At 59.5% G+C, this 27,273-nt stretch overlaps 1 long non-coding RNA gene across 1 annotated transcript; it reads left to right on the top strand.

Moving 5' to 3' along the window:
• The first annotated feature begins 23,299 nt into the window (after window positions 1–23,299).
• Window positions 23,300–26,586, top strand: LOC123478560 (uncharacterized). The gene is made up of 3 exons (XR_006653790.2): window positions 23,300–23,408; window positions 25,471–25,540; window positions 26,041–26,586. It is a non-coding gene; the product is annotated as an uncharacterized lncRNA (long non-coding RNA).
• Window positions 26,587–27,273: the final 687 nt, after the last annotated feature.

The raw sequence follows: 27,273 nt of genomic DNA, 5'->3' as shown, positions 1-27,273 counted from the left end.
TTTCCACCTGGCACACTGGCACTAACTCTCCCAGCTCCCTGGGGCCCCCGTCACTTTGGTGCTCCCACAGCCCTGCTGCGGAGGACAGGCCTCTCCTTGGCAGGGGAGCGGAGGATTGCGGGGGCTGCGGGACGCCACGGGCTCTCGGGCTCTCGGAGGCAGAGGAAAGCCCTCGATGTTTGCAGCCAAACTCCGCCCGCTGTGCAGGGAGGGTTTCGGGCGTGCGAGGAAGGAGCAGATTGCCTTCCACTTCGGTTCCCGTGTGTGAGTGTGGGGAGTGTGTGTGTGAAGTGTTTACGCTTGGGCAAGCGTGTTTACCTCCAGAAGAGAACAGTTTCTGCAGGGGTTACGAATGTGAGTATTTAAATACCAGGTTCCTCAAAAGAGCGGATGACAAACTGTGCTAAGTATCACACGTTTTCAAAATATTGCCGTTAAAAACCTGTGTTTTTACAAGACTGGCAATCATTTTCTACTTTTTAATCTCCTAAGACCATGTAGTATTAGCGGGAAACTTTAGTCCCCGTAACTAAGAGAGTCGCTTGTGATAAAGCTGTGAACCGTAATCAGCCGCTGGCACGGTCTGTGGAGAACAAGGGAATATTGTGATTTTTAGGTGGAACCCAGAGAGGTGCTTTTAAAAATTTTGGTTATTGTATTTCTATTCCAGAAATGGTACTCGATTATTTTTATTAGCTACTAACATTCTGTATTTGGCGATACGTAGTTCTCACGCTGTTATTTACATTTTCAGGAAGGTTTTATTAGTGCTTTGAGCGTATTTATAATAGCTAATTTAAAGTCTTTGTAGTGAGCCCGGTGTCTGGGCTCGCTCAGAAGCTGTTTCTAATAACCGCTCCCTGCCCCCCATGCGTGGACCACAGTTTCCTGTTTCTCTGCGTGCGTTTTTTGGGGGGTCGAAAACCGGAATTTTAAATAATGTAATGCAGTGAGTCAGATTCCTCCCCGTCCCGCCGCTCCGCCCAGACTTCGCTGTGGTCGCCGTGGGTTTGCGTGGCGACTTTCCTGGGCTCCATAAGCGGCTGTGTCCTGTCCTGGGCACGGCCCCTGAAGACTCTGCTGGCTCCCTGAGGGGCTGGCCGACAACGAGGCAGGGATTTCCTAATGCCCGTGAGCCAGTGTCTCCCAGATCTGCCGTAGGGCTGGGCTGCCGGATGGCACGCCTCTGGTGGTCAGGCAGGCGGTCGAAGATGCTGCCTCGGCCTTTCCTGCACAGAGCCCCGGGGTCGCCCAGAGGTGAGGGGCGGGGGCGCTTTCTCAGGTCTTCCGGGACATCAGCACAGCCCCGCACATGCCCCTGGTCTTCTGGGCCCCAGGAAAGGCTGGAGCTTCTCGAACCCCCACAGACGGCACATCTCGGCTTTCCATTTCAGCCCCGACCTGAGTCGCAGCCGCAGGCGGCTGCCATGTTGAACAGCCGCTGGTGATCGTTCTCAGCGGACGTGGCCGACATTTGCCCGGATCGAGTGCTGGGTCAGGGCCAGCGTAGACCAGCCTTCAGAACGCAGCTCTGCGGGGAGTCGGCAGGCACGTCATACGGTGACAGTTCTCCGGGCATGGAGGTTTTGCGGGTTCAAGCCCGTTTTGTCCTTAGGGGCCACCAGGCCGCCGGTTTCCACAGCTACCACGGTCGTGAGGCTGTTGGTTTTCCCTATGGCCCAGAAGAGGAGGATGAAATTAAATTAAAATGCCTCGAAGTTCACTGTTTTCCTGAGACTTAACCGGTTTTCTTGAATAAATACTCATCAGCATTGATGTGGGGTGTGAGCAGCGAAGCCGGGAAGGCCATCAGGATGATGGCTGGGGCTCACCAGTGGGCCCTGGTCTCCCAGGGAGGGGACAGGGGCCTCCTGCTTGGGTGCGGCTCCGTTGATGTACCGAATGGAAGTGGACGTGTCACACGCAGACGGTGGTGCCGGCCCCCATGATGGAAAACCAGGCCACCTCTGGAGAGCACGCCTCTAGGTCAGTGCTGGGTCCAGCGCCAAATGACGGAAGGAGGGTCTTCCGGGGGGTAAGGGTCCGCAGGCCCACCGCCGGCGTGAGTGTTGAGAACTCCGGGGGCCCCCGGCTCCCTCGGCACTTGCCAGGGTGTGTCTGCGACAAGGGGAAACATCCCCATTCTCTCCAAGGCCTGAGCGACAGGGTCAAGTTTAAACAAACACGAGAGGACGCGGAATGCCTCTCGTCATTATCGTCCAGCGGCAGCGTGGGATCCGGTGACCCCAGGGGCAACGGTGTTTGGTGCAAGTCCAGCTGACAGTGACCTGGGCCGCCAGCGGGCCACACTTCTTCACTCATGCCCAGTGAGTAACGGGGAGGGAGAGACTTGGGCCGTGAACTTGGTTTCATTGGTTCTATGACTTGCAGAACAATGGCTATTGGGATAGGACGGACCCAGGGGAAGGCCTTGTAACTGTCCCTGCTCTGGGCAACTGAGTCGTAGGCGTGCTGGTTAGTGCCAGTACTCACGCCAGAACGGTGCGCCTCACCCCAGAAGGACCCCAGAGCTCAGAGCCCCCTGAAGTTCCCCATTTCCCCACTGTCTGTGCTCTGCGGAGGCTGAGGGAGCGTGTTTACGCCACATGCTCACCAAGCAACCGCCGAGCTCTCCCACCAGCCTCGTTTCCTGGCGTGGGCCAAACCCTGCCCGGCGCCTGGTGTATGTCTTACCCCCACTCACAGCGTCCTCCCCAGGGACCCCGCTGCGTGCCGCCATTCGCCGTGTGCTGGCGGTGCGGCTGCTCATCAGGCAAAGATGCGCTTCATCCCCGATCTCGCCAGTGGGAAGGAGGAAAACAGTTTCTCTTTACACGGCACATTTTTATTTTGTATTGTTTAGAGTTGTGCTAACTCCCTGGCTTTTTGAAAATAATATTGTATTGATTATGCTATTCCAGTTGTCCCATTTCCCCCCCTTCATTCCCCTCCACCCTGCACACCCCCTCCCTCCCACATTCCCCCCCTGTAGTTCATGTCTGTGGGTCGTACATATAAGCTCTTTGGCTTCTCCATTTCCTATACTACTCTTACCCTCCCCCTGTCTATTTTCTACCTACCATTTATGCTGCTTATTCTCTGTACCTTTTCCCCCATTCTCCCCCCTCCCCCTCCCCACTGATAACCTTCCATGTGATCTCCATTTCTGTGATTCTGTTCCTGTTCTAGTTGTTTGCTTAGTTTGTTTTTGTTTTTGTTTTTTAGATTCAGTTATGATATTTGTGAGTTTGTTGTCATTTTACTGTGCGTATTTTTTATCTTCTTTTTCTTAGATAAGTCCCTTTAACATTTCATATAATAAGGGCTTGGTGATGATGAACTCCTTTAACTTGACCTTATCTGAGAAGTACTTTATCTGCCCTTCCATTGTAAATGATAGCTTTGTTGGATAGAGTCATCTTGGATGTAGGTCCTTGCCTTTCATCACTTGGAATACTTCTTTCCAGCCCCTTCTTGCCTGTAAGGTCTCTTTTGAGAAATCAGCTGACAGTCTTATGGGAAGTCCTTTGTAGGTAACTGTGTCCTTTTCTCCTGCTGCTTCTAAGATTCTCTCCTTCTGTTTAATCTTGGCTAATGTGATTATGATGTGCCTTGGTGTGTGCTTCCTTGGGTCCAGCTTCTTTGGGACTCTCTGAGCTTCCTGGACTTCCTGGAAGTCTATTTCCTTCACCAGATTAGGGAAGTTCTTCATTATTTGTTCAAATAAGTTTTCAATTTCTTGTTCTTCCTCTTTTCCTTCTGGCACCCCAGAATTCAGATGTTGGAATGTTTAAAGTTGTCCTGGAGGTTCCTAAGCCTCTCCTCATTTTTTTGAATTCTTGTTTCTTCATTCTTTTCTGGTTGGATGTTTCTTTCTTCCTTCTGGTCCACAGTGTTGATTTGAGTCCCAGTTTCCTTCCCATCACTATTGGTTTCCTGTACATTTTCCTTTGTTTCTCTTAGCATAGCCTTCACTTTTTCCTCTATTTTGCGACTATACTCAGCCAATTCTGTGAGCATCCCAATTACCAGTTTTGTGAACTGTGCATCTGATAGGTTGGTTGTCTCTTCATCACTTAGTTGCATTTTTCTGGGGCTTTGAACTCTTCTGTCAGTTGGGCCATTTATTTTTTTGGTCTCAGCGCACCTGTTACGTATAAGGGGCGGAGCCTTAGGTGTTCACCAGGGTGGGGCAACACGTCACTGTGTTGGGACGCTGTACGTGGGGGAGGGTCCGAGAGGGAATAATGCCGCTTGCTCTGCTCTCTGCTGGCTGTCTGTCACTTCCCCCGCTTCCCACAAGAAAATTGGGCCCTGCTGGTGCTGATTCCCGGGTGCGTGGGTTTGTGTACGTTCCAGGCCCCCGTGGGTCCAACGAGCTCTCCTGTGAGGCTGGGAGTTTCTCCTGCTGCTGCCACAACCCCCACAGGTGTTTTCAGTCAGAGGTTTGAGGCTTTATTCCCCCATTGGAGCCCTGGGTTGCGGGTCTGTTTGGTCCCCAGTTGCTCTTCCTGGTTTATCTGCACACGAATGTGGGACCGCCTGCTCTGCCAGCTGCTGTCTCGCCTGGAGTCCTCTCCACCCGGCTGCCCGTCTCTGCCCCTCGTGCCGTCTGGCTGAGTGTTTCTGCTTTATCTCCTTGGTTGTCGGACTTCCATACAGTTCGATTTCCTGGCAGTTCTGGTTTTTTGTTTTTAAATTCGTTGTTGTCCTTCTTTTGGTTGTGCGAGGAGGCACAGTGGAGGCGCAGAGGAGGAATTCCTGAGGAACAGCACCCGACCCACTCTGCGGGCTGTGTCTCGTGACGTAGGCCTGGAGGGTGGCGAGTGGCAGGCACCCTTGAGCCCTGTTTGGTCACAAGGTATTCTCATTATGGATCCAGCTGTTGACGATCACTTTAAGTAGAATTCTGCATCTCCATTCATCAATGATATTGGTAGGTTTGACAAGTTTGCTATGTGTTTATTTAATTTTGCTTTTAAAACTACTTAATTACTCATAATTCCAAGGAGAGTTTTTAAAAATGCTTTCTATGTTCTGGACTATTTTAAATGATGTGAATTAATCTGTTTTAACTTTAGTCAATGGGATGAAATTCAGTCAAATGCATCTGATCCCGGTGATTTACGTCTACGGTAAATCTTCAGTTAGTCCTCCAATATTTATATATTTTTAAATTTTTATTGTTATTCAATTACAGTTGTATGCCTTTTCTCCCCATAGTCTTCCAATATTTTTACGGGGATGAGATTATTCAAGTGTTTCACCTCCTCTTGGATACATTTGGTTAATTTTTCCCTCTCTAAGACATTGTCTCTTTTTCTAAATGTGTAAACATGTTCCCATAGTTAGGTATATTGTTACCCTATAATTATCTGGAGCTGCTCGTGTGTCCAGCTGGTTTGGAGAAAATGGTCTCTTTTCAAAGCGTCCTGGGTAATTCTGTTTTGGTTACCTCTTTGATTGATCCAAGGATTATCTAGAAGTGAATTTTTTATGTTCTCATGCCCTTAAGGTATTTTTGGTCATCTTCCTGTTATTATTTCTAATTTTATTGTTTTGTGATCGGAGTTTATGACCCACGACGTTTTAGCTTTCGTTTTAATTGCTTCAGAAGATTTTCTTTGAAGGCAAGCGCGTCGCGGGTCTTCGTGGATAGTTCGCAGGAACAGCCGCTTCCCCGGGGGAGGGAGTCACCTGCCGGCTGCTTCCCGAGTGGCTGCGAAGGCCGGTAGCATGTGGGGACTCTGTCGGACGCTGTTCAGTGGTTGTTGCTGAGACTTCTCTCTGTGTCTCTTCCCTCCGTCACGGGCTAGGTCTGCACGACCTGAGACGGGTGCAGGGGTCCCACGGCACTGTTGACATCACCGTGTCCCCTGGTATCGCGTCCCCTGTAGCTCTTCTGTGGGGACCACATTGTCACGTGTTGAGTGCTTCCTAGGGCCACCCCGTGTCCCTCCTGGAGCCCCACGCGGAGGGGACCCATTACAGGAACGAGGACAGAGGCTTCATGGCTGCCCGTCAGGCTCCCAGCTCCTCGGGGACCCTCTCTGGTGGTCAGAACCCCGCCGGCCCCCTTTTGAGGTGCCGAGTGTGGAACTCACCTCCATTTTAAAGTTTGCTTGTCTTCACCCTGTAGGTCTGTCCCTCCTTACGCCACTTAGTACTTCAACCTTCAAGTCCAGTCGCTTCGTGAAGCAGCTTTCGTGCACAGTCTTCCCCTTTATCCCGAATGTCCCAGCGGTTTTGTGAGCGAACGTTCGTGGCTCCATTTTACCGTGGCCGACGCTCCCGTGGCCGACGCTCCCTCTTCAGCCCTCCTGGCCTCGCCGTCAGCTTCCTTTGCTTCCAGCTCTCTTCACGGCCGTGGCTCTCTCTGCACCTCCTGCCCTGTGTCTCCGGGGTTCACGGCTGGTTAGACCCGAAGGGCGCAGTCTCTCGCAGGGACAGCGTCCTCACCTCCGTGTCCTGTGACGATCGGTGGACGGTGCCGCACGCCTTGCTCACTGTGCTTTGTTATTTGCTGGTCTGATGGCATCGCTGTTTATTAACTTTTTAAATTGTTGCACTTTCACCCGAAAGCTCTGCTGAAGTTGTTCTCGGAATTCGCGTTCCCTCGGAGGGACGTCCCCCCCGCTGGAGAACGCCGTGCCGACCCTGGCCGCGGTGGTGGGCCTTTGCCCTCGGCCCAGGCCGTGTCCCCGCGACCGGGCCCCACGGCCGCCGGGGCTCCTCCCTGCCCCGTGCCCAGCCACCCAGGTGCCTTTGACACAGAGCGAATCTTTGTATTTCCAGACCACTGTGAGCATCTCCACCTGAGCCGTGCATGCACTTCTGCACATTGCTACAGATCTGCCCCTGTGGACGTGGACGTGCTTCCAGAACAAGGCCGCGCCCGGCAGGGTGGGCGGTGGCGGTTAATCACCAGAAACATCCGACGTCCACCCCCAGGCCCCCGATGGCAGGGCTCATGGGCCATCGTGCCCTTGAACTCCCTGCAGCTGGTGAACGCAGTCCGAGTGCCTTTGTGTCCGGCTGCGGAGGAGCCTCCGGGTGGGCTTTCACGTGGGGAAGGCTAAGTGCGGCACAGGAGCTGCCCCGTCTGCCCTTCTCTGTCCTCTGCGGAGGGCGCCGCAGGGCTTCACAGCGAGACTGTGGTTTAGTGACTGTCCCAACTTGTGCCCTGGAAGGACATGCAGGAGGCCAGTGACGTCGCTTGTCCGTGCAAAGGGCTGGTGTCGTCCCTTCCCAAGGTCTCGGGGACCCACCTGCCCACTCAGCCCTCCGCTGCAGGGGGTGCTGTTCCTGTGACTTCCAGGTGTGACCCGGCCTCTGTGCAGATGTGAGGCCCGCCAGGCGGGTCTGGGGTCCTGGACTCGGTCCCTCCCTCGGTGGCCCAGGACAGGTGACAGGGGAGTGTGCTCTGCGGCCTCGTCTGGGTGTTGTTCTTTCCACCCCAGAACACAGCCTCCTTTCCCTCCTGTGCTATTCGGGAGTCCTGCAGGGAGAGCCCAGGACCAGGTCCCTCCCGCCCTGCCTGGAGCCCTCGGGTCCTGGCCTCACAGCTGTCATTTACTGGTCCAGCTGCGGCCTCTCCTTCCGGGCCCAGGGGCTGCCCACCCGGCTCGGCGCTGCCTCGCAGCCGTGGCCCTGGTCGTGCCCGGTGCCCGTGAGTCTAGTCTATTCTGTCGTTGCTACCTCGAGGCGCCCCGGGTGGCCTCCCCCTGCGTCCTCACCTTTAAACGCTCATTTCATTCTGTTTTATTTTTATTTGAAAGTCGGGTTCAGGCTGCACCGCACTGTCCGTGAGGGAATCTGTTCTGGTTTGTTTGGGTGGAGAAATGGGTCACGGTTCAGGTTCCCTGGCCCCTGCGGTGGCCCATTTCTCCGGGCGCCTGTCGTCCTGGCTCCCTTAGATGTGTGGATGCCGGGACCCGGTCAGGGCAGCAGTGGTCTCGGGCCGGCCTCTGCGGCGGGACACGTGGCGGCCTCCTGCCCATCCTGGCCGAGAGGAGCCCTCGCTCTGTCTGGACCACAATCTCCTGCTGCCGTCCGCTGCCCGGGGCTCTGTCTGCAGGCCCCCCCACCCCGGCCACAGCCCACCCTGCGGGGATCCCACCCTGGCCTGAACTCGCTGTGGACCCTGAAGCTCACAGGGCCGAGCCACTCCCGGCTCATCACGAGGAGACAGCTGGGGGGCTGGACCAGTAGGCGATGTCCACTGTCCCTCCCAGTGTCCCCCAGGGGGGCCATCTGCTGAACCCCTGCGACCCAGGGTCCGCGGGTCCCCCAGGGCTGATGCTGTCGTGCTGAGGGTGGCGCTTGCCTGACACAGTGATCACCATCACCCAGGGAAGCGTGTGCCCCTGCGAACCCTGTGGCAGATGGGGTCAGTGACCGTCGGGGGACAGTGCTGCCCTGGCTGGGGGGGGGCAGAAAGAGGTGAGAAGCCAGCGCTTTTCCAGGGGGACACGTGGCCAGTCCTGGCTGCTGTCCTGTCCCCTCCCGCCGCTTTCCTGATTAGCCTGCGGCCTCCCCCTGGCCCCGGAGCCCCCGCAGCCCTGCCCGACCATTTCATTGTTGCCCCAGAGCTCAGCCCTGCCCCCTTTCAAAAATCTCCCACCCTGCCAAGTGGGTCTCTCATTACTGCCCTTGGGCCTTTATAAATGCCCCTCGCCCGCCAGAGCCGAGGGGCAGTGCTGTGGGGTGAGGGGCACTCCAGCCGGTCATAGCGAGTCCCCTGCGGGAGGCTGGCCCTGGGGGCAGCGTTCTGGGGAGTCTGAGTTTGAGGAGCTCGGTCTGACCAGGGAGGGCAGGAGGGGGACTCTGGGGACACTGGACAGAGGAAGAGAAACGTGGGGACTCGAATGGGAGCAGACGTGGCAGATGGAAGCTGCTCACACGGGCGTGACAAAGAAGACAGCAAGGCCCTGGGGGCGGTGGGGAGAGGGGGAGGGGCTGGGCCCGAGTCCCTCGTGTGTCCAGGTGGCGGGAAGACCCCCGGCTGCCGCAGGTCACGGGAGGTGGACAGGAAGAGCCAGCCCTGCTTGGAAAAGGGCCCGCAGGCCGCCCGGCCCTCTCAGTCCCTGTCACCCAGAGCCAGGGCTCCTCCGGCCGTGACGGCCGCCTGCACATGCGCTGGGTGTAGGGCGCCCGGTCCCTGAATCCCTTCGTGGGAGGGGCGAGCGTGGCAGAAGGCGGTGGCTTCACATCTCCTGTGAACGAACAGCACCTCGTCCCCTCCTCGGGGCAGAGACAGCCTGCGCAGAAAAGGGGGGCTGTTCGGTCTCCCAGAAGGAGGGCGCCAGCGGGCGTCCTGGCCCGGCCTGCCCTGAGCCAGCGTCTCGGCCGAGGGTTCTCCTTTCTCACTCGGGTGAAACCTTCTCCGTCTGATCCCTGACTAGTTCCCACCAGCCCTGTGGGGCCTCACCGTCAGCAGACGGTCGGAGCTGTTCCAGGGTCCTCTGTCCCAGGTTGAGGCCGTCCCCTTCAGTGACCAGGCCCCTTCCCGTCTGGCTCATGTCTGGCTTGCCCCTGTGGCCCAGAGCGGGCTGTGTCCAGTGGAGGCAAGGACAGGGCTCCGCCCCACCCACATCAGGCCATCCACATGCATCACGGGGCAAAGCGAGCACTGTGGATGCTGGGGTCCCGGTGCCGTCACCCCCACCCCTGACGTGAGGGCCCAGCTCTGCGCCTCGGGTGAAGCCACAGGTGCGTCCAGGCTCAGACGGAGGGCGTGAGTTTCCAGCCTTCCAGGACAGCTGGCCGAGCACCTCGCGGTGATTCAGTGGACGGCTGTGTCTGCGCAGCATGGACTCCCCGCCAGGGTGACAGCGCGTCCTTGTCCAGGCTGTTAACCCCACGGCTGAGTGGGCAGGTCCAGGCCGGGGGCCGGCCCTCCAGGGCCACGGTGAGTGCGGCCGCCTGGGCCTCTAACCAGATCCTTCGGGGAAGGGCTGTGCGCCCATCTCGTCTGCACTGCCCGAGCCAGCCACACATTTCTGGACGTCTGGTGACATTAATGTGAGTCGATAGCTCACGCTTGGCTTCTAATACTCCTCCAAATCCCTGCAAAATTGAATAGCTCAGAGGCGAGCGGCCGCTTCGTTTGGAATCTGTTACGAATACTGCTCTTCACCCAGAGAGCTAACAACTTCACTGACCGCATTACGGGGACCAGCGCCCCAGGGATCGCGGGCTCTGCCCGCAGTGTGGTGGCCCTGGTGTTGGGCGTGGCACACAGGGGGCCTCCCCCAGGAGACCCCGGGACAGTGCCCCCGATTCTGTTTGACCTTCTGGGACCCGGGGCCAGCCTGCCCGAGTGTCTGGGCGCCGCTGGGCCGAGATGAGCCCCGACCTCAGCCCCGTGGACTGCGGCCTCCCGCAGGTGTTCACGGAGTTCGTAGTGGTTGCTTTTCAGGGGTGTGGACAGATGGTGCGGTGATTTAAAAAATAACCTTTATTTTGAGTAACTTTAGATTTAGAGAAAATGTACACAGACAGTGCAGAAGGCCCTGCACCCCTCCCCCCGTTTCCCGATGCCCACACCCCGCCCCCCCACCGTGTGTTTCTCAAAAGTGAGACGCGGACACGGTGCTTCCCACGAGCCGAGCTCCAGGCTGTGGCTCTCTGCCGGGCCCGTCAGCACCCGGGGGGAGACGCTGCCCAGCCGTCCCGAGGTGGAGCCGACACAGAGCTCGGTGGACGTGTGAGTGTGTAATGTACGTATCACAAAATGATCGCCGCCTCAGCCCCCGGGCCCAACTTCCTTCCACACACTCTGCTCCTTCTCCCCAGGAGCCTTCACCCGACTCCTTACAGTTAGTCAGCCCACATCCCCCCTCCCCCACCCACTTACATCATCGCCTGACCAATGCCTTCACCATCCTATAATCTCAGCAGGTGGGGGCCGCCTCCTCCAGGCTGCCCTCCCTGAATCCACCTGTCTGGGCCAGGCTAGCCGCCCCTCGAGGGTGTTCCCAGGATACTGGGGCCGGGCCCCCTGAGGCCGAGACACAGAGACGCTGCCCGGGAGCTGCTGGATGCAGGGTCCATGACGCTAACGGTGGACGCCGGACACTTGGCTGAACAGCCAGCCTCCGAGGCTTGAGGCTGGTGCAGGTCTGACCAGGGCCCACACAGAGGTGCCGCGCGCAGCAGGGGCGGCAGCGGCCACCAGGGGGCACTGTTGGCCAGTTCTGGCTGCAGTTTCCTGGAGCCCACTGATTCCTGATTCCCTCTGATCCCTTTGCTGGGGGTGTGGAGCCCTCCACTGCAGGGCTCTGTGTGTGTGGGGGTGTGGGGGCCCCAGGGGATTAGGAGCTTCTGCAAATGCAGCTGGGCACTCTGGGCTGCACACTGCCCTCATGGGGCCAGATGTCCCCGAGGCTGTGAGGGCTTCAGATCCCCCTCCCATGGCACCGAGAGCCCCAGGTGGGCCGGGGCCCGGCTGCCTCTCTCGGCCCAGGGGAGGGCAGCACCCTGGGCGTCTGTGGTCACTGAACCCTGGGTGCAGACAAGAGGCCCCCCTTTCCCCTCCTGCCTCTAGAACCTGGGCTCCTAGGACAGAGCTCCAGTCCCATGGCTGTGTCTGTGGACCGGGGTGACTGGCAGGTCCCCGAGGGCCTGCATGGGGTGGAGAGCTGAGGTCACGTACCCTGTGGCCTGTGTGGCTGGCCCTCCCCGGGCTGCACCCTGAACAGCCCCTGCTGCTGGCAGCACCTGCTCCCTGCCCATGGCTTCTGCCTCTTCCGGGTCAGAAAAAGGCTTCCTGCTCCCTCCCCTGGTGGTGGGTGGTGAGTCCCTGCATGCTCACCGTGTCCCGGTCCTTTCCAGACTGTCCTGGGTGGGTGACAGGGCTCCCACTCAGGCCTGTCTGCACCTCTCCTTGGACCTCGCGTGGGCCAGGGACACAGCCACCTGTCTGCAGGGCCCTCCTGGGAAGATAGCACCAGCCTCCGGGAAGGCCAGCCTTGGTTGTTCGGCCCCAGGTAGACCTCTCGGTGGGAAGGAGGTACCAGTTCAGCCTCCCTCTGCCCCAGGCTGGGCTCCCTGAGGGGGCGCCTCTGGCCTGTCTCAGTGTGTGGAAGGATGGCCCTCCCTCTGCTGGGGCAGTGCACTGTGAGCTTCAGGGTTCTCCAAACCAGCACCCACGGGTTTCCTCCGTCGTCCTGGTTTCAGTCTCAAAACCACAACCTCGGGAGGAAGACCTCCCTTAGCACGGGATGGGGTGGGAGCCCAGGGCAGGCAGGTTGTCTGCCCGGAACCAGGGAAAGGACCACGTGTCCTCTGGATTTGAGGTGCAGAGTGCTGCCCCCGCCTCTGCACAGCTGGCCAGCAGGGGTGGAGTCCCAGCTGCCAGCCACCGCCCCTGAGAAGCCCTGCTCAGTTCTGGCCCCAAAGGACAATGGAGACTCCAGCCCCTCTCCCTCCTCCCCACTCCGTCTGCAGGGGGCGTGGCTGAGCGCTGTTTGCCTCACAGATACCAGCTTCCTGTGCGCTCTGGGACCCAAATCCCACCCGGGCGTTCCTGCCGGAACCTTCCATGGCTCTGCCCTGCTGCTCAGTGGCAGGTCCCCCACACCCCACGTGAACATTGGCAGCCGAGCTACACTCCTCGTCATCCTTGCAGCTTCGCCCACCTGGACCCCGCCGTCTGGAACCTTCCTAGGAAGGCACCAGAGTCCCTTCGCTGGGCTTCCTGAGAATGGGGAGCTCAGAAGGCCAACACGGGGAGTCAGAAGGACTGGGGAGGGCCTGTCCTGGTCTCCCCGATGTCTGGGCTCACCCCTGTCCCCCATGGCGTCTGGGGGTCTTTGTGATGCCTGTCCACTCTGTCCTCTCAGAAATAACAGGCTCCTCGGCTCCCGCCGTGATTCAAATACAGGAGGTGGCTGTTTGCTCTCTTTAAAAAAAAAATTAATTAATTTACTTTTGGAAAAGGGAAAGGGAGGGAGAGAGAGAAGGAGAGAAACATCAGTGTGTGGTTGCCTCTCATGTGCCCCCTGCTGGGAGCCTGGCCTGCAACCCAGGCATGTGTCCTGACCGGGAAATCGAACTGGCGACCCTTTGGTTCGCAGGCTGGTGTTCAATCCACTGAGCCACACCAGCCAGGACAGATTTATTCTTAATTTAAACACTTGACATCATTAGTTATAATTTACAGTTACCTTTTAAATTTAATACATAACTAGTAACATTTTGGAATAAAATCACTTTTTTGAAAAGTATGAATATTGTATTTTATCTCTTAAATGTTAACTTGCATTTTCATGAAAAAGTATTACAATGTGTATACTTTCAATATAATATTACTTAAATCTTTAACTCACCACTTCCAATACAACACAAAGAAGGTGAATTGATTAAAATCTAGTGATTTTGCTGAAATAAAACACAGAAAAGCACATGTATGGATCACACGTGTTTTATTTTACTGCCTAACGAGGCTTCGGGTGCACCCGCAGAGCCCAGCCGGGCCTGGGCGCCCGTCATCTGCAATCGGGACTCGAACCCGCTGCTGCTGAAGCGACTTCCTGGCAGGGGCCTGTGCACTGGGCCAGGACACGGGCCTGAGAGTCGGGGCTGGTGGGACTGCCGCTCAGTCAGTGGGGTGCCACTCGCGCCCCAGGTGGAGTTCCCGGACTCGCTTGGGTCTCTCCCTGTGACGGTCACTCATGTGTCAGCTCGACTGGCCGCAGGGCGCCCAGACACCCGCTCCAGCGTGCTCCTGGGCGTGTCCCTGAGCTCGTTTCCAGATTGGAGGCTCACTCCACTGGGGGGTAGGGAGGAGTCCGCACTGCTCAGGGTTTCCTCCCGTCTGAGCGCTCCGCCCCCAGGTGTTCAGGTCCTGGCGTCTGCTGTCCCGGGTGTCCAGTGGGACTTCTCAGCCTCTGTCCTGGGAGCCAGTTCCGTACAATAAATCTCTTTATAGTCACACACACTCACAGATTCTTTCTATACGTCATCAACACTTAGTCATGCAAACACACACCCAGATTTACATCGTGTTGTGTGTGTGGAGGACCCGGCCCATCCACCCCCAAAGGGCTCCCCACCCACCCGGCACACACACCAGGCCTCCTGAACCCCTGCCAGCTCCCGTCCCCCAAGGCCACCCTGGGGCTCCAGTCTCAGGGAGCCCGCTCACACCCTCTGGTAGAGGCGGTCACGCCCTGCAGCAAGCAGCCGCCCCTGGGGGGCAGCCTGGGGAGGCCCATGGCCATGCCTCTGCCCCGCGGGGCTCCTGGCTGCTCTCCCCTCTCCAGGGAGGTGCCTGGAGACTGGACGATCTGGCTCATTTATCCATTCCTGCTCCAGAGTCCAGAGTCCCTGGGCCCAAGGGGCGGAGAGCTGAGGACCTCCCGGTCACCCTCTGTCCTCACCACCCTCGGGAGGCCCCCTGCGTGGCCTCAGGGAGAAAGTGTCCCCATCAGGAGGTCAAATTGCTCCAAAAAGGCAGATCTTGGTGGTCATGCAGCTGGACAGCTCCAGCAGGGAGCAGGATGCCTCCTCTCGTTGGGTTGCCAGCCCCTCTTGGGGCCCAGGGGACACGGCTCACCCCTCGAGGGCCAGGCCAGCCCCCTCTGCGTGGGCCTCGCTCAGTCTTTAACCCTGGCAGGGAACCTGTCTGGGGTGGAGGGGGTGGTGGTATAGGGGGGGGGTGTGGGGGTGGGGGCGCCTGGCTGAGCCCCGCCCCCTCCAACACAGGCAGCCTAGAATCTGAAAGTTCATTTGCTCCAACCACCTCCTGTCTGCTCTCTGTCCGTCCGTTGCTGGGAAATTAACAGGAAAAAAATGACCGATTGCTGGAAGACGGAGGCCTCTGCTCGTGGGTATGTCGCCTCTGCAGGTTGGAGAAGTGGAGACATTAAAAATGGAGAAGGTGCGGATCCGGGTCGACCAGCAGGCCTGAGACTTTAATCAGCTGCAGCTCCAGGTGAAACCGGGCAGCTGGAGGGGGGTGGGGGGTGGGCTGGGGCAGCTGGGACCCCAGAAAGGGGGCAGCCCCGCGCCCAGGTCTGTCCCAAAGCCCCACTGGTACCAGCCCTCCCTCCTGTCCCAGCATCATGCCCCAGGTGCCCCTCCCCCCGCAGGTATTTACCTGCTTTGGCCTCGGTGGCACCTGCGGGGGGGAGTAATGTCCTTGTCACAATCAATCAATCCACTGAACACCTTCAGAATCCACAGAGATCGCACTCGGTGCACCAGTGGATGAGGCCCTAAAATTCCCGGCTGCTCCTGCGAGTGTCTGAGGGGGTCTGCTCTTGCGTCTGACTCAGAAAAGCCAGCCCCTCCGGGCAGGCACAGGAGGGCCACCAGATCCTCCGCCGTGGCTCCATCCTGGGGACCCACCAGCCCTGGTGGGGGAGCTGTGGCTGCTGGAGGCCCTGTGGCCTCGAGGACAGCATGACCAGGACGTGTTGTCGGTCCCTCTACCCTGCAGGGCAAGCTCAGGCCGAAGGGAGCTGGTCAGCCTAAATGTTCCTGTGAGTTTTCTGCTGACAGGTGAGCACCCTCGGGGGGCGGGTGTTTGGGACCAGCAGAGCTGAGTGACGGTCCAGCCCCTGGGGCAGGCAGGACTTGCCTTCAGGTCTGAGCCTCAGGTGCACTGAACTCGGGCTCGGAGACTGAAAACCACCGGGACCCTGACCCCCAACCCTTGACCTCAGAACCGGGGAGGGGGCAGAGCTGGGAACCCAGGTGGGAGACACTGTTGGTGGGGGAACGTCCAACAGTGGGTGTCAGTGCCCCTTCCAGGAGGTGGAGCTTCACTCTCAGGACCCAGAGCAGCCAGGGGCAGGACCGGGCGACTCCCCTCCGGTGCTGACCACTGAGGGGAACTGGCAGCCCTGGCAGCTGCAGCTGCTGGAGACACTTCACCCCTGGTTTCAATTCAGGGTTGTTTCCCGCCTCCTCCCCCTCCCAGGAGAAGGGCCCAACGAGCCCTTGGTCTCAGACCACCTGGAGTGGGAGGTTTGTACGCTGCTGGGAGCAGGACCCACCTGGAGCAGCTGCCGTCTGCGGGGCGCTGGCTGCCTTTGTGCAGGTGAGGACGGACAGGAAGCACTAAGGGGGAGGAGAGGAGGCTGGTGAGGGGGTCCCAGGCTCCCTAGCGTGGAGGGGTTATCCTCCTGCTCCCTGGCTCTTCCCAGAGAGTTGACAAGACCTTGGGGAACAATGGTCCCTGCCCTGCAGCTGGAGAGCTCGGAACCCCCAAAATGCAGGGACCCCCAGCCCGGCCCTGGTGGAGGTACCACGGAGGACGCCTTGCTCCCCTCCACCCCGGGAACATCGGGAGTAAACGACAATAGGGCATCGGCACATTCAAGTTCAAGCAGCATTTTAGGGATAAATAGACCTCAATGTGAAGAAACAGACCTCGTCCCAGGAGCAGAGCCCCAAGTTCACGACCAGAGGAAAGAGGGTGACGGAGTCTGACTGGCTCACAGCCCGTGTGGCTCGAGTAATCCCCGAGGACAGCTCGTCCAGGAAGACGGTCACCTACTGTGTGTTCAGGGGACTCCCAGAAATCCACGCCCTCGTCAACAGACTCCTCAGTGCGCCCGGGTATCTGGCCCATCATGTCCGCATCCTCTGGGTGCCGGTAAGAAATGCATGTTCTCCCCATTTCTTTCTGCAGGTTCTCCCGCAGGCCCACAGGGTCCAACGGTGCCCGGGGCTATGTCTCCCTCGCGTGCTGTGCCGGGCGGGGCCAGCCTGGGCCAGCCTGCTCTGGGCAGGAAGGACAAGCTCCCTTGGTGTCAGGCGGCTCTGAGGCACCTGCGGCCCCTCCCCGGACCCCCGCCCCTGCTCTGGCTGAGGACTGCCTTTCCTTCCGAGGATGCCGCTGTCTCCGAGCATAATTACTCCCTCCCCACAGTTATTCCAAAACCTGTTTCCTCTTATTTCCCAAAGGCCCCCTTGAAATCAACTTTCTCCACTTTCCAAATCGGCTGAGACAGAGAGAAAATGCATGTTTTTCTTCCCTGATCGAATTACTGCTGCTGTAGACGCCGCTCCTGGATGCCTGGTCCCCTGCGTCCAGTCGGATGTGGGGGCCACCTGCCGGGGTGGAGGTCCCAGCGCCCTGGGGGCCAGCTCCCCTCACGGGCGGGAGTGGGTGTCTCAGGGAGAGAGGAGGGAATGGATCCAAATTTAAATTAGGTGAGTAACAGTCTGAGTCCCGAACGAGATGACCCCGAGACACGTCGTGTGACGTCCCGATGGAATCTTCCAGAATCTCACATATTTACAGGGCGGTGTCACACTCCCCACATGCCGGGAGGGGCCGCCAACAGCGCCACCTGTGCCAGACGGGAGGGGACGGAGAGTGGGAGCCGGTGGCCCTTGTGCCACCCACAGCTCAGCATCACTTGCAATGAAAAGAAAGTGCAAAGCGCCCGCCGCCCGCCTGTCAGGAGCTGGGTCAGCGAGTCGGTGGAGCCACGTGGCTGCACGGTGGCAACCTGACGCGGCCACGGTAACAAACGAGAGGGGAGCAGTTCCCGGGACATGGGGACGACAATTCCTGGGACACAGGGACAAGTGAGACAAAGATGAACTTGAAGACCAGCGGGGCTGCGCAGCCGGGGTGTGAGCGATGTCAGCGACGCGTGGCTGTTTCCACCTCTGGGCTGAAAACAGCCCCGACCCGCCCGCTCAGGGCCTGCACGGGGGAGGCCAGCCCTGGGCTCCCCTGGCTCCGCTCAGCAGCTGGTTCCCCCGCCGGCACCCCTCCCCAGGCCCCTCAATTCCCTGCTTGGGGCCCTGGCCTCCCCCCTCCAACCCAGAGGGCTGGCTGACCTCCCCACTGTGGCGTCTGCCATCTTCTCTGCCCCGCCTTTGTCAGAACGGCTTTTCAGAGCGGTTTCCGGTGGGCACAGGCACAGAGAACCCCGTGCACCCTCTGCCCCCACACATGGCCTCCCCTCTCATGGCACCTGCACTGGGCGGGACGTCTGTCACACTCGAAGGACCCACACGGGCACGTCACCATCACCCACAGTCCACGGTTTGCATCAGGCTCCTCGGGGCTGTGCGCCCTGTGGTCTGGGACACCTGTGAAAGGCCACCTGTCCCTCCCTGCAGTCACACTCAGTCGTTTCACTGCCCCGAAACCCTGCGTGTGCTCTGCCAGGGCATCCCTCTCCCGCCCCAGCCCCCGGGGACCACAGCTCTGTCACTGTCCCTGCAGCTGTGCCTTTCCTGGAGTGTCACAGGGCTGGGATCCCACCGCGAGGGGCCTCTTCGGACGGGCTGCTCTCACTCGGGCCCGTGCACTCAGGCTCCTCCGTGTCTGCCCGGGGCTGGCCAATCGTTTCTTCTCAGCTGGATAGTGCGCCCCGCTGTCTGGATGGACCCGGCTCGTCTGCCGCCTGCCGAGGGCAGCCGGGCCGCCTGCAGGTGTTGGACACCACGAACAAAGCTGCTGTGAACGTCTGTGTGCAGGAGTTTGTGCCACGGAAGCTTCCACGTCATTGGGGCAAATACCAAGGAGCATGGCTGCCGACTGCAGGGTGGGAGGGTGTTCGGTGTCGTGAGACACAGACAGACGCCCTCCAGCAGGCCGCACTGTGTCGGGTTCCCCGCAGCGCCTGGTGCCGTCAGGGGTGGGGTCCGAGCCGCCCAGCGGGTGTACCTCTCGCCGCTGTGGCACTTTGCAATCCCACCATGCCTCAGGTTTTGGTGCTTCCAGCCCTGTGGTGTTTGGGCGCACGCGTGCACCTGTGCACACGGGGCTTTCTGGGAGGAGGCGTGCTCCGGGTTATTCTAGAGCAGGGAGTTGTCAGTCGTGCCTATGGTCCCCTGCAGCGGGGTTGCTTTGCCTGCTGGCTGCTGGCCATGGGGCCCCTGCAGCCTCCCCCTCCTCCGTGCTCCCCCGCTGACCAGGGGAAGGCACAGGCCCCCCGATACGCCGCCCCTTCGACCGGAGTCTGTCCTGGTGTCTGACTCCCGGGGCACACAGGTTGGGGAGAAACAGAGCAACACCGGGGTGAAGCCCGCAGCAGCGTCCGCCCTTCTGGCCTCGGCCCATCTCTGTGCCCGGTGAGCCTGGCGAGGGGCAGAGGCCAGAGTGGTTTTACCTCCCGGCCCCTCCCCCATACTCCCTGCCAGAACGCGGCAGAGATTCCGCCAGGGGAGTCTCTGATTTAAATCGGGGAAACCGCGTCTCCAATTTCCGCAAGGGGCCCCCAGCTCTCTAAGCAAAGCAGCTTGTGGCAGACACAGCTCTGAATTACGGGGTGACCGAGTTACTAAGAAGCGCAGACTGAGGCTCCCGTTCTAGCGAGGACAGTGGCCGACCCCTCGACGGGCAGGCAGGCCTGATGCCTGTCCCGGGCCAAGGTCGCATGCGAGGTCTGTCTGGTGCTGGCATGGAGCCCTGATGCCGTTGGGGCTCTGGCCCCATGCAGGCCCCTCAATGGAGGACAACAGCCACCAAAGCCACATGACAGCTGGAGAGAAACTGGGCACGAGGGTGGGGGGGCGTGCGGGGAGGAGTCGGGCTCCCAGGGAGACGGGCACCCCTGACTCCCGGCTCGCTCTGTGCGATGAGCGAAGCCTTCTAGCTCCGTCCCTTCACTGAGTCCAACGAGGGTCCTGGGGGCCGCGGCAGCAGAAGCCGTTCTGTCCCTGCGTCTAGGTCTCTGGGGCAGCAGAGCCCTCGGGGCGTTCAGGTGGAAAGGATGTGCCCGAGTCGTGGCCTAGGGCACCGCAGGAAGTGGCCAGTCCGAGGTCCACGGGGCGGGCTGCATTGGTTGGGCTTAGAGGTAAACTCACAACAGTTTATTTCCGACCCTTCTGGATGGTGGGGGTGCAGGATCAGGGTGCCAGCAGGCCGGGCTCTGCAGAGAACCCCCTTGCCCCCAACAGAGTCTCATCTGGGCACCTGCTGCCCGGCACTCCGTAAGGTGAGGGGCGGAGGTCTGAATGGGCCACCGCCAGTAGGGAGACACCCTCTCGACGGGCCCTGGGGGCTGTTCTGGGGGGGGGATGGGCCCCCAGGGTGTCCCTGCACGCTGGCCCCTGGCCTCCCTCGGGGGTGGACCCTCACCTTCACCGGTCGGGGGCGCTGGGAACACCCTGAGGGCAGAGGAGACGAGGCGCATGTGCCTCCAACACCCCTCCCCTGCATGAGGCAGAGAGAAAACTGGCGAGTGTTCTCAAAATCACCTTTTCCAGAGCCTCGAAAGTAACCAAATGTTTGCAGCAATCTGGAGAACATTTATTCAACAAAGACAGCTGAACCCCGGGTGAACAGCGAGCTCCGCAGCGTTTCAGTCTGCGGCGGCTTCACACCTCCCTGCAGCTCCCCCAGCGGTGCTGCCTGCGCGGAGCCCTCCCCGGGGGGTGGTGGGGGGGGGTGGGCAGGGCCGCTGCCCCCCAGGCCTGCTCCGCTGCACAGGGCTGTCAGGTCTGACCTGTCTTGTGGTCCCTGGGAGGCCCCACTCACGAGGTCTTCGTATTTAGCCTGACTCCAGGCTCGCAGAGGCAATAAAAGCCTCTTCCCTGAATGTCTTTGTCAAAAACAATTACAGGAAATTGTTTAACTTCGCAGCTGGCGGAGGTGGTGGACAGCACTCAGGCTAAGTAAAAAGCGGGGCAGGAAGGTCTGAGGGGTGAGACGTCCCACCAGGGTCCTGAGATTCCTCACACACTCCTGGGGCTCTATTAGGTGCCTGCGCGAGGGGCCGTGTGCACGCACAGGGGAGCGGGCACGCTCGGGAGGGGTCTGAGGGGCCCTGGCGTCTGCCCCCGGCTGCGCACTGGCTGGAGGTGAAGGCTAAGGCGGAGGTGACAGCTGTCCCTCTGAGTGTTGAAGGCACCCCCCACCCCCTCCCACACACACAGGCCACCTGGGCAAAGCCTGGGAGACTTATCTCCTCCAGGCGCTTAAGACGTCTCCAGGCCTCGCCGATGACTAAGCTCACGGAGCAGGGACCCGAGTGTCCCCGCGTGAGCGACAGTGTGGGCTCCAGGGAACCGGTGCCAAGGGCTAAGTGGGCGCGGGAAGGTGGTAGTGGAGGCACCAGCTGTGACCACAGGCTCGGGCGGAGAGTTTGGTTTTCCAAGAAGCCACGTTATAGGATTCCAAATGCCCGGTCTGAACAACAGCGGTGAGGTGCGCAGAGCGGCAGGAAGTGTGCGCTGCACACGGGAAGGGGGTCAGTGGGTCTCGTCCTGGGCGGGGTGGGGGGGGGTGGCCAGGCGCCGCACTGAGTCGACACAGACTTTACAGCGGCTGTTTTGAACGCGTTGGAAGAACGAGCGGAGATCACGTCTGAACACGGGGGGAGGGTGAGAACAGAACACACGGCTTCCACACGGGTACGTGAACCCTAGAGAGGAACGGAGTGAAATCCCTGTGTCGAGAAGCTCAGTCGCTGCTGTCGGACGCACCGCAGGGGCTCTGCCGCGTCTGACCGGGCGAGGCCCCCAGACAGCGCCCGGGTTGAGGAAAGGAAGAAAAAACGAGTGAAGAAAAGCAGACAAAGACCCCGAGACTGCAGCTCACCGTGCAGCACAGAGCAGGTGACTCGGGCCCCAGGAGGAGGGGAGAGACGGAGCCCCCCAAAGAATGTGTGAGGGAACGGTGGCGAAACCCACCAGATCTGGTAGAAAACCTGGACCGAAACGCAGCTCGCGGAACTCAGGGGTCTGCGCTGACCTTCCCAGTGTCGAAGGTCAAAGGCAGAGAGAGAATCGCGGAAACAGCAGAAGTGGATTCGCCGCGAAGGCGTCTCTCCCGGAACCGTGGAGGCCTGGTAGCCGTGGGTGGGAGGCTGGGACTGCGCAGCACGGGCTCCGCATAAAAACTGATGAACACGAAGGCGAAGGGAAGGCATCCCGGGGTTTAGGAGACACAAAACCCCCTCTCACTTTCAGGCAGGGAGAAAGGCATGGGGCACAGTGATAGCAGGCGGCCCTCCCGGCAGGGCTGCCGCAGGAGGGCGGGGCGGTGGGGCTGGCTCAGCTCGGGCCAGGCGGCTGCGCTGCTGTTGAAGGACAGACTTCGAGGGAACGCAAGGAGGCTCCTGTGGTCGGACGGAGCGGGAACCCAGCGGGGAGATGGAGCGATAGAAACATGGCCGAATCTAAGAGGGGAGCCCCGGGTACCTGAGGCACGCCTGAGAAAACCGAACGGGGACACGGACGGTGCACCCGCAGACTTCCAGGATCCGTGTCCGCGAACGGGAGGGACGACTGTGCGGACGGAGATCAGCAGGAGAGAGAGGGCGGGAGAGTCGGGGGGCCTGGCAGGGGTGTGGGGTTGGTCTGCTCAGCGACAGTTGAACACATACATGTGCGTGTGGGACGTTCTCCAGCACAGGCCCCACGCCAGGCGGTAAACACGCCAAGGACACTGGCTAGAATCACACAGAGCATGCTTTCCAGCCACGAGGGGATGAGATGAGAAATCAGTAACAGGAAAATCGGGGAATCATGAATGTGTGGGAACGAGACAGCACACCCCTAAATACCCAGTGGCTGACAGAGGGCACCCTAAATGAGATCAGAAAGTATTTTCAGGAACGTGGAAACAAAACCCAACGCCCTGAAACCGCTGGGCCGCACCCCGTCCACGCTCCCAGGAAGCCACCCGGGACTGGGCGGGCATGGCCGCACTCGGGGGAACTGGTGTCTGGGAGCACCTGCGCTAGAGGGAAGGAAGAGCTGAAGCCAGCACCCTAATCTCCCACGTTAATGTCGGGAATAGCCAAAATAGGCAGAAGTGAGAACATAACAGTAGAGGGAAACATAGGAAACAGGGAATTTATTTTTTATTTTTAAAAAAGATTTTATTTATTTTTAGACAGAGGGGAAGGGAGAAAGAGAGGGAGAGAAACATCAATATGTGGTTGCCTCTCACACGCCCCCTACTGGGAACATGGCCTGCAACCCAGGCACGTGCCCCGACTGGGAATCGAACTGGCGACCCTTTGGTTTAGCAGGCCGATGCTCAATCCACTGAGCCACACAGGCCAGGGTGAAATAGGGAATTTGAAAAAATGGAGAAAATTAACGCAACCGAATCTCCTCCAGCTGATTCAATTCAATGTCTACTGAGTCTCAGCTGGCTTCTTTGAGGGAGTGGGTGGGCTGGTTCTCCAAAGCGCACAAAAATCCAAGCGCGCAGAACAGCCCCGTCAGTCCTGACAAAGAAGAACAAAGTCTCAGGTCTCCGAACTCCCAACTTCTACAGCCATGAAGACAACAGTCAAGACCAAAGTCCACGGGACTGTACGTTTTTTAAACAGCTGACTTCTGTGGTGTGTGAATTACATTTTAGAAAACACAGCAACTCGAGCTAGTCGGCATTCTGACCCGTGCACCGCCCCGCGCCGCCGCGCCCGCGGATGTGAGAATTGAGAGTCCTCACACTGAGCCCTCAAGCACTCCTGCAGGTAAGCGTCCCGGCTGGGAACACACGGGCCCCGCCGGGGAGAGGCCACGCCGGCCGCCGGAGTCATTCCTGACCCAGCCCATATCGGCTCGGCTGGGTGCGCATTTTGGGATTTGAAATGCGGGTCAGGAATATGGCTGCTTGGTAGTCGACGGAAGGCAGATGTTCTGGAAAGACTCGGCCTCTGCCTGGGCGTCCTCTCGACCCTCACGCGGCCACCACACGCGTGCTCCTGCCACCAGATGTGTGGGCTCTTCCCCCAGCGGCCAGCACCGGGGCACAGGCTGGGCGTCCGCCTGTGTCAGCCCGGACGCGGGGTGGGTCCCCCAGGCTGTGGCCGCAATGTCCGGAGAGGTTTTCCCTCCCCCGTGAGCACAGAGTGTGAGTGCTGAGTGTGAGTGCGCACACCATGAACCAGAGCCGTGAAGGCAGGCCGCTCCCCCAGGGTGTCCTTGGAAAACGACCGTCAGGTTCCAGATTCCAGAATATGAAAAAAAGGAAAAAATAAAGTTTGCTCTCGTGGGGGCTCGGGGCCCCGAGGGAAGGGAGGCCACAGTTTCCTGCAGCCCCCGCCCCCCGTTCCCACACAGCCTGTGGCCCTGAGACTGGCTTGTTAATGGACGGTTCTGCCTCCTTGCTTGCTTTCAGTTTCCTGAAGGGGCACCTTAGGAGGTCACCTCGCTTGCAGCCGGAAGCCACCCCCTCCCTTCCATCCTCCCTCCCATCGGACCGTTCTGAGGCCCATGATGACCATAGGCTGTTTTCTGCCAAGCCTGTAGGAAAAGAAAAAAAAAAGCCCTCTACTAAAATGAATTATCCTGTGTTCTGTTCTCTCGGCAAATAGTTAATAAATGAGGCAATTAGGAGCCCATTTGCATGTTACTGATGAGGCTGAGCGTAGCCGCCGGCCTGCGCAGGGTCAGGAGTCCAGGCCGCGGGTGTGCAAACGTGGGTTTCTGGGGCCTGGGCCCTCGGAACTCAGAAAGGACTCACAGTCCTATGCAAATGCCTCCGAGAGGCAAAACCAGACGACCTTGCAGGAGCCACAGAGAGCAACCAGGGAGGCCGGCCGCACTCCACTCCCCCAGCTCTGAATAAACTCCAGGTGGTTTAAAAAAAAAAAAAAAAAAAGGAAGAAAAGGGAGCTCAGAGCCGGTGTCCGACTGAGCAGCAGGGGTACGCAGACTCCACTTTGGCTACATTTTAGCGGTTTCTCTCCCCTCCCCCAGCCCTCCCCATCTGAAGTATGAAAAAGTCGTGGGGGCGGCTGACCCCTCCCACTGTGGCAGGGGAGGACACTCCCGGCCTCGCCTGGCAGGGGGCCCACAGGGAGCGGTGACTCAAAGGACAGATCCGAACGACCTGCAACATTTCACAGAGCAGCCACTGCTTCTGGCACCCCCAGTCCGGGTGGACTTTCGCCCCCGCCCCTCCACCCCTGCCCCCACAGTGGCTGGTCCGGAGCTGGCTCTGCTTCCGAGGACCCAAGCACGTGGTGCAGAGTGAGGACTTCTGTGGGCCGAGGGCTCCTTCCCGGCTCTGTGCCCTTGGGGTGAGCTGGCAGGTCAGGACCAGAGCGCCGTCCGTATGCAGCTGTGTGCCGGACGGCGGCCAGGCACGTGCCCTGACCTTTGCGAGGATGACGAGAGCAGCTGCCGAGGCAGATGCGTCATACTCACAGGGACAGGGCAGGTGGCTGTTAGCCCCGGAAGGGCCCCGGCTCACTTAGCCTGGTCATGTTTGGGGACAGCGGCCAGAGGGGCCCTCTGAGGCCTTTGCTCCCCTTGCCTAGCCTGGGGGTTTGGGCCGGTGCCGGGCAGGGCCTGGGGAGAAGCCATCTTTCTGCTCTCTCCTCTGGCCAGGGTGGACGCAGGACAGATGCGCCCCAGCCCTCAGGACCCCGTCCCCCTGGAGGATGCAGGCCCTCCGCTTGTCCCCTAACACTGTGTCCTTCCCGGAAGGCGATGCCCAGGTGGCCGAGAGAGCGTCTCTCCTTCTGCTGAGGACCCTACATGGTGGGAGGTGAATAGTGTGGAGCTGAATTTTGGGTTTCTTGGTTTCAGGGGACAAGGTGGCCGTGGTCTTCACATCCTCAAGCAGCCAGGCACTGTGGCAGCCGAGGTGACAGGCAAGGTGTGGTTACTAGGGCGTGGGGGCTGGGCCAGTGGGGTCGCACTGCCCCACCCAGCGAGGGGTGGACCGTCCTCAGCGGTGAGGCCTGGGCCACTCTGCACCGCCCCCCAGAAGCCAGAGCACAGGTGGGCGGACCCACCCCTCTGGGGGCGGGGCTCCTGTGAGCACCTGTTCAGTGCCATTTCTTTCCAGAAGGAAGTAAGTGGCAAACCCTCTTCATCTCCCACCTTCTGCAAACCCTGCGACTTTGAAAACGTGTCCCCTTGGCTGTTTTACTCAGCACAGAAATGACACGGGGAGCTTGTCCCCGAAGCGACCCCCCCCCTCAGACGAACGCCCTGGTGGGGCTTGGTGGGGCGGGGTCAGAACTGCTCGGTTTGAAAAGAAAATGACCTCAATGTGGGCAAAAGAACAAGGAGGAAGGCAGGTGCGGGCGGTTTGGGAGAGGAACCCTAGGCCACAGATCCAACAAAATGAGCCTTCCTCACGCCCTTGCCCAGGCGTCAGGGGCCGGAAATCTGGCTTCCTGCACCCGGTCAGCCGCTGGACGACAGGAACGAGGAGCAGAAGAAGGACGTCGTGTGAGTGGAAGGCGGGCACGCAGACAGCGGCCCTGGCCAGGCCGCGCCTCAGGAAGGACCATCGCAACGCATGATGTTCTTCACGCATGTGTTATGTGAGCCTCCACCATTTATGTATTTGTCTGTTTGCTTATTTGTGTCTTCCTGAATCTGACCTATTTTTCAGGGATCTCTATCATGCAAGATCAGCATGCTTAAATTCAGAGTCAGGCCCTGGCTGGCGTGGCTCAGTGGACAGAGCACAGGCCTGTGAACCAAAGGGTCGCCGGTTCAATTCCCAGTCAGGGCATGTGCCTGGGTTGTGGGCCAGGTCCCCAGCAGGGGGTGCACAAGAGACAACCACATGTTGCTGTTTGTCTCCTCTTTCTCCCTCCCTTCCCCTCTCCAAAAATAAATAAATGACATCTTTGAAAAAAGTGTTTTTAGTAAAAAAGATTCAGAGTCAAAAGAAGGGTTTTGGCAGGTAGAGAGACAGTAAGTGGCTCAAAGTCTCGAAACAGACAGGAACCCACAACCAAGGAACCACAGCAGGGCGAGCACCGTGTCCCCAGCGGAACCTGTCTGGTGAGTGTCTGCGGCCTCTCACAGTGGAGGGGAACACGTCCGAACCCCCCTCCCGGAGCTGGGTGGCAGGGCTGTGGGAAGCACCGCGGAGGCCCCACCCTGCCGACAGCACCTCTGGGTTGGAGTCCTGATGGGCCCCACAGTGATGCTCCGAGGGACCGACCTGTGGCTGCCTTGGCGTGGAGCCCTCGGCTGCTCCGTGACTCACGCAATGGACGGGGTAGGGGGTGGGGTGGGGGCTTTAAGGCTCTGCCCCTCAGGGAGGGTCTCGGAGCGCCCAGCGTGGGAGCCCCTGGGAGCCAGTGGGATGGTCTAGGTGGCACGGGGACAGTCTTTTTTACATTTCAATTGTCTGGTAACTTAAGGTGAGCAATGAGCACACGGAATGTGTTGAGGCCATCGGACCTGTGACTTCACAGTGATACAAGGTTTCCAACGACATCGCAGTGCTCGGTGGGGGGGGGGGGGGGGAAAGTGAGTCGCCCGGAAGGAAAAGAGACGTAAGCACAGTCCTGTGACGGTGAGGGAAACCGAGACGCAGGCGTGTGTGCCGGTGTGGGCGTGTGGCTCTGGGGGCCGCGGGGACAG

This window comes from Desmodus rotundus, chromosome 3, assembly GCF_022682495.2.
Source record: "Desmodus rotundus isolate HL8 chromosome 3, HLdesRot8A.1, whole genome shotgun sequence".
Lineage (NCBI taxonomy): Eukaryota > Metazoa > Chordata > Mammalia > Chiroptera > Phyllostomidae > Desmodus > Desmodus rotundus.
Note: the sequence above shows the minus strand (reverse complement) of the source record. Positions and strands in the feature narration are given on the sequence as shown.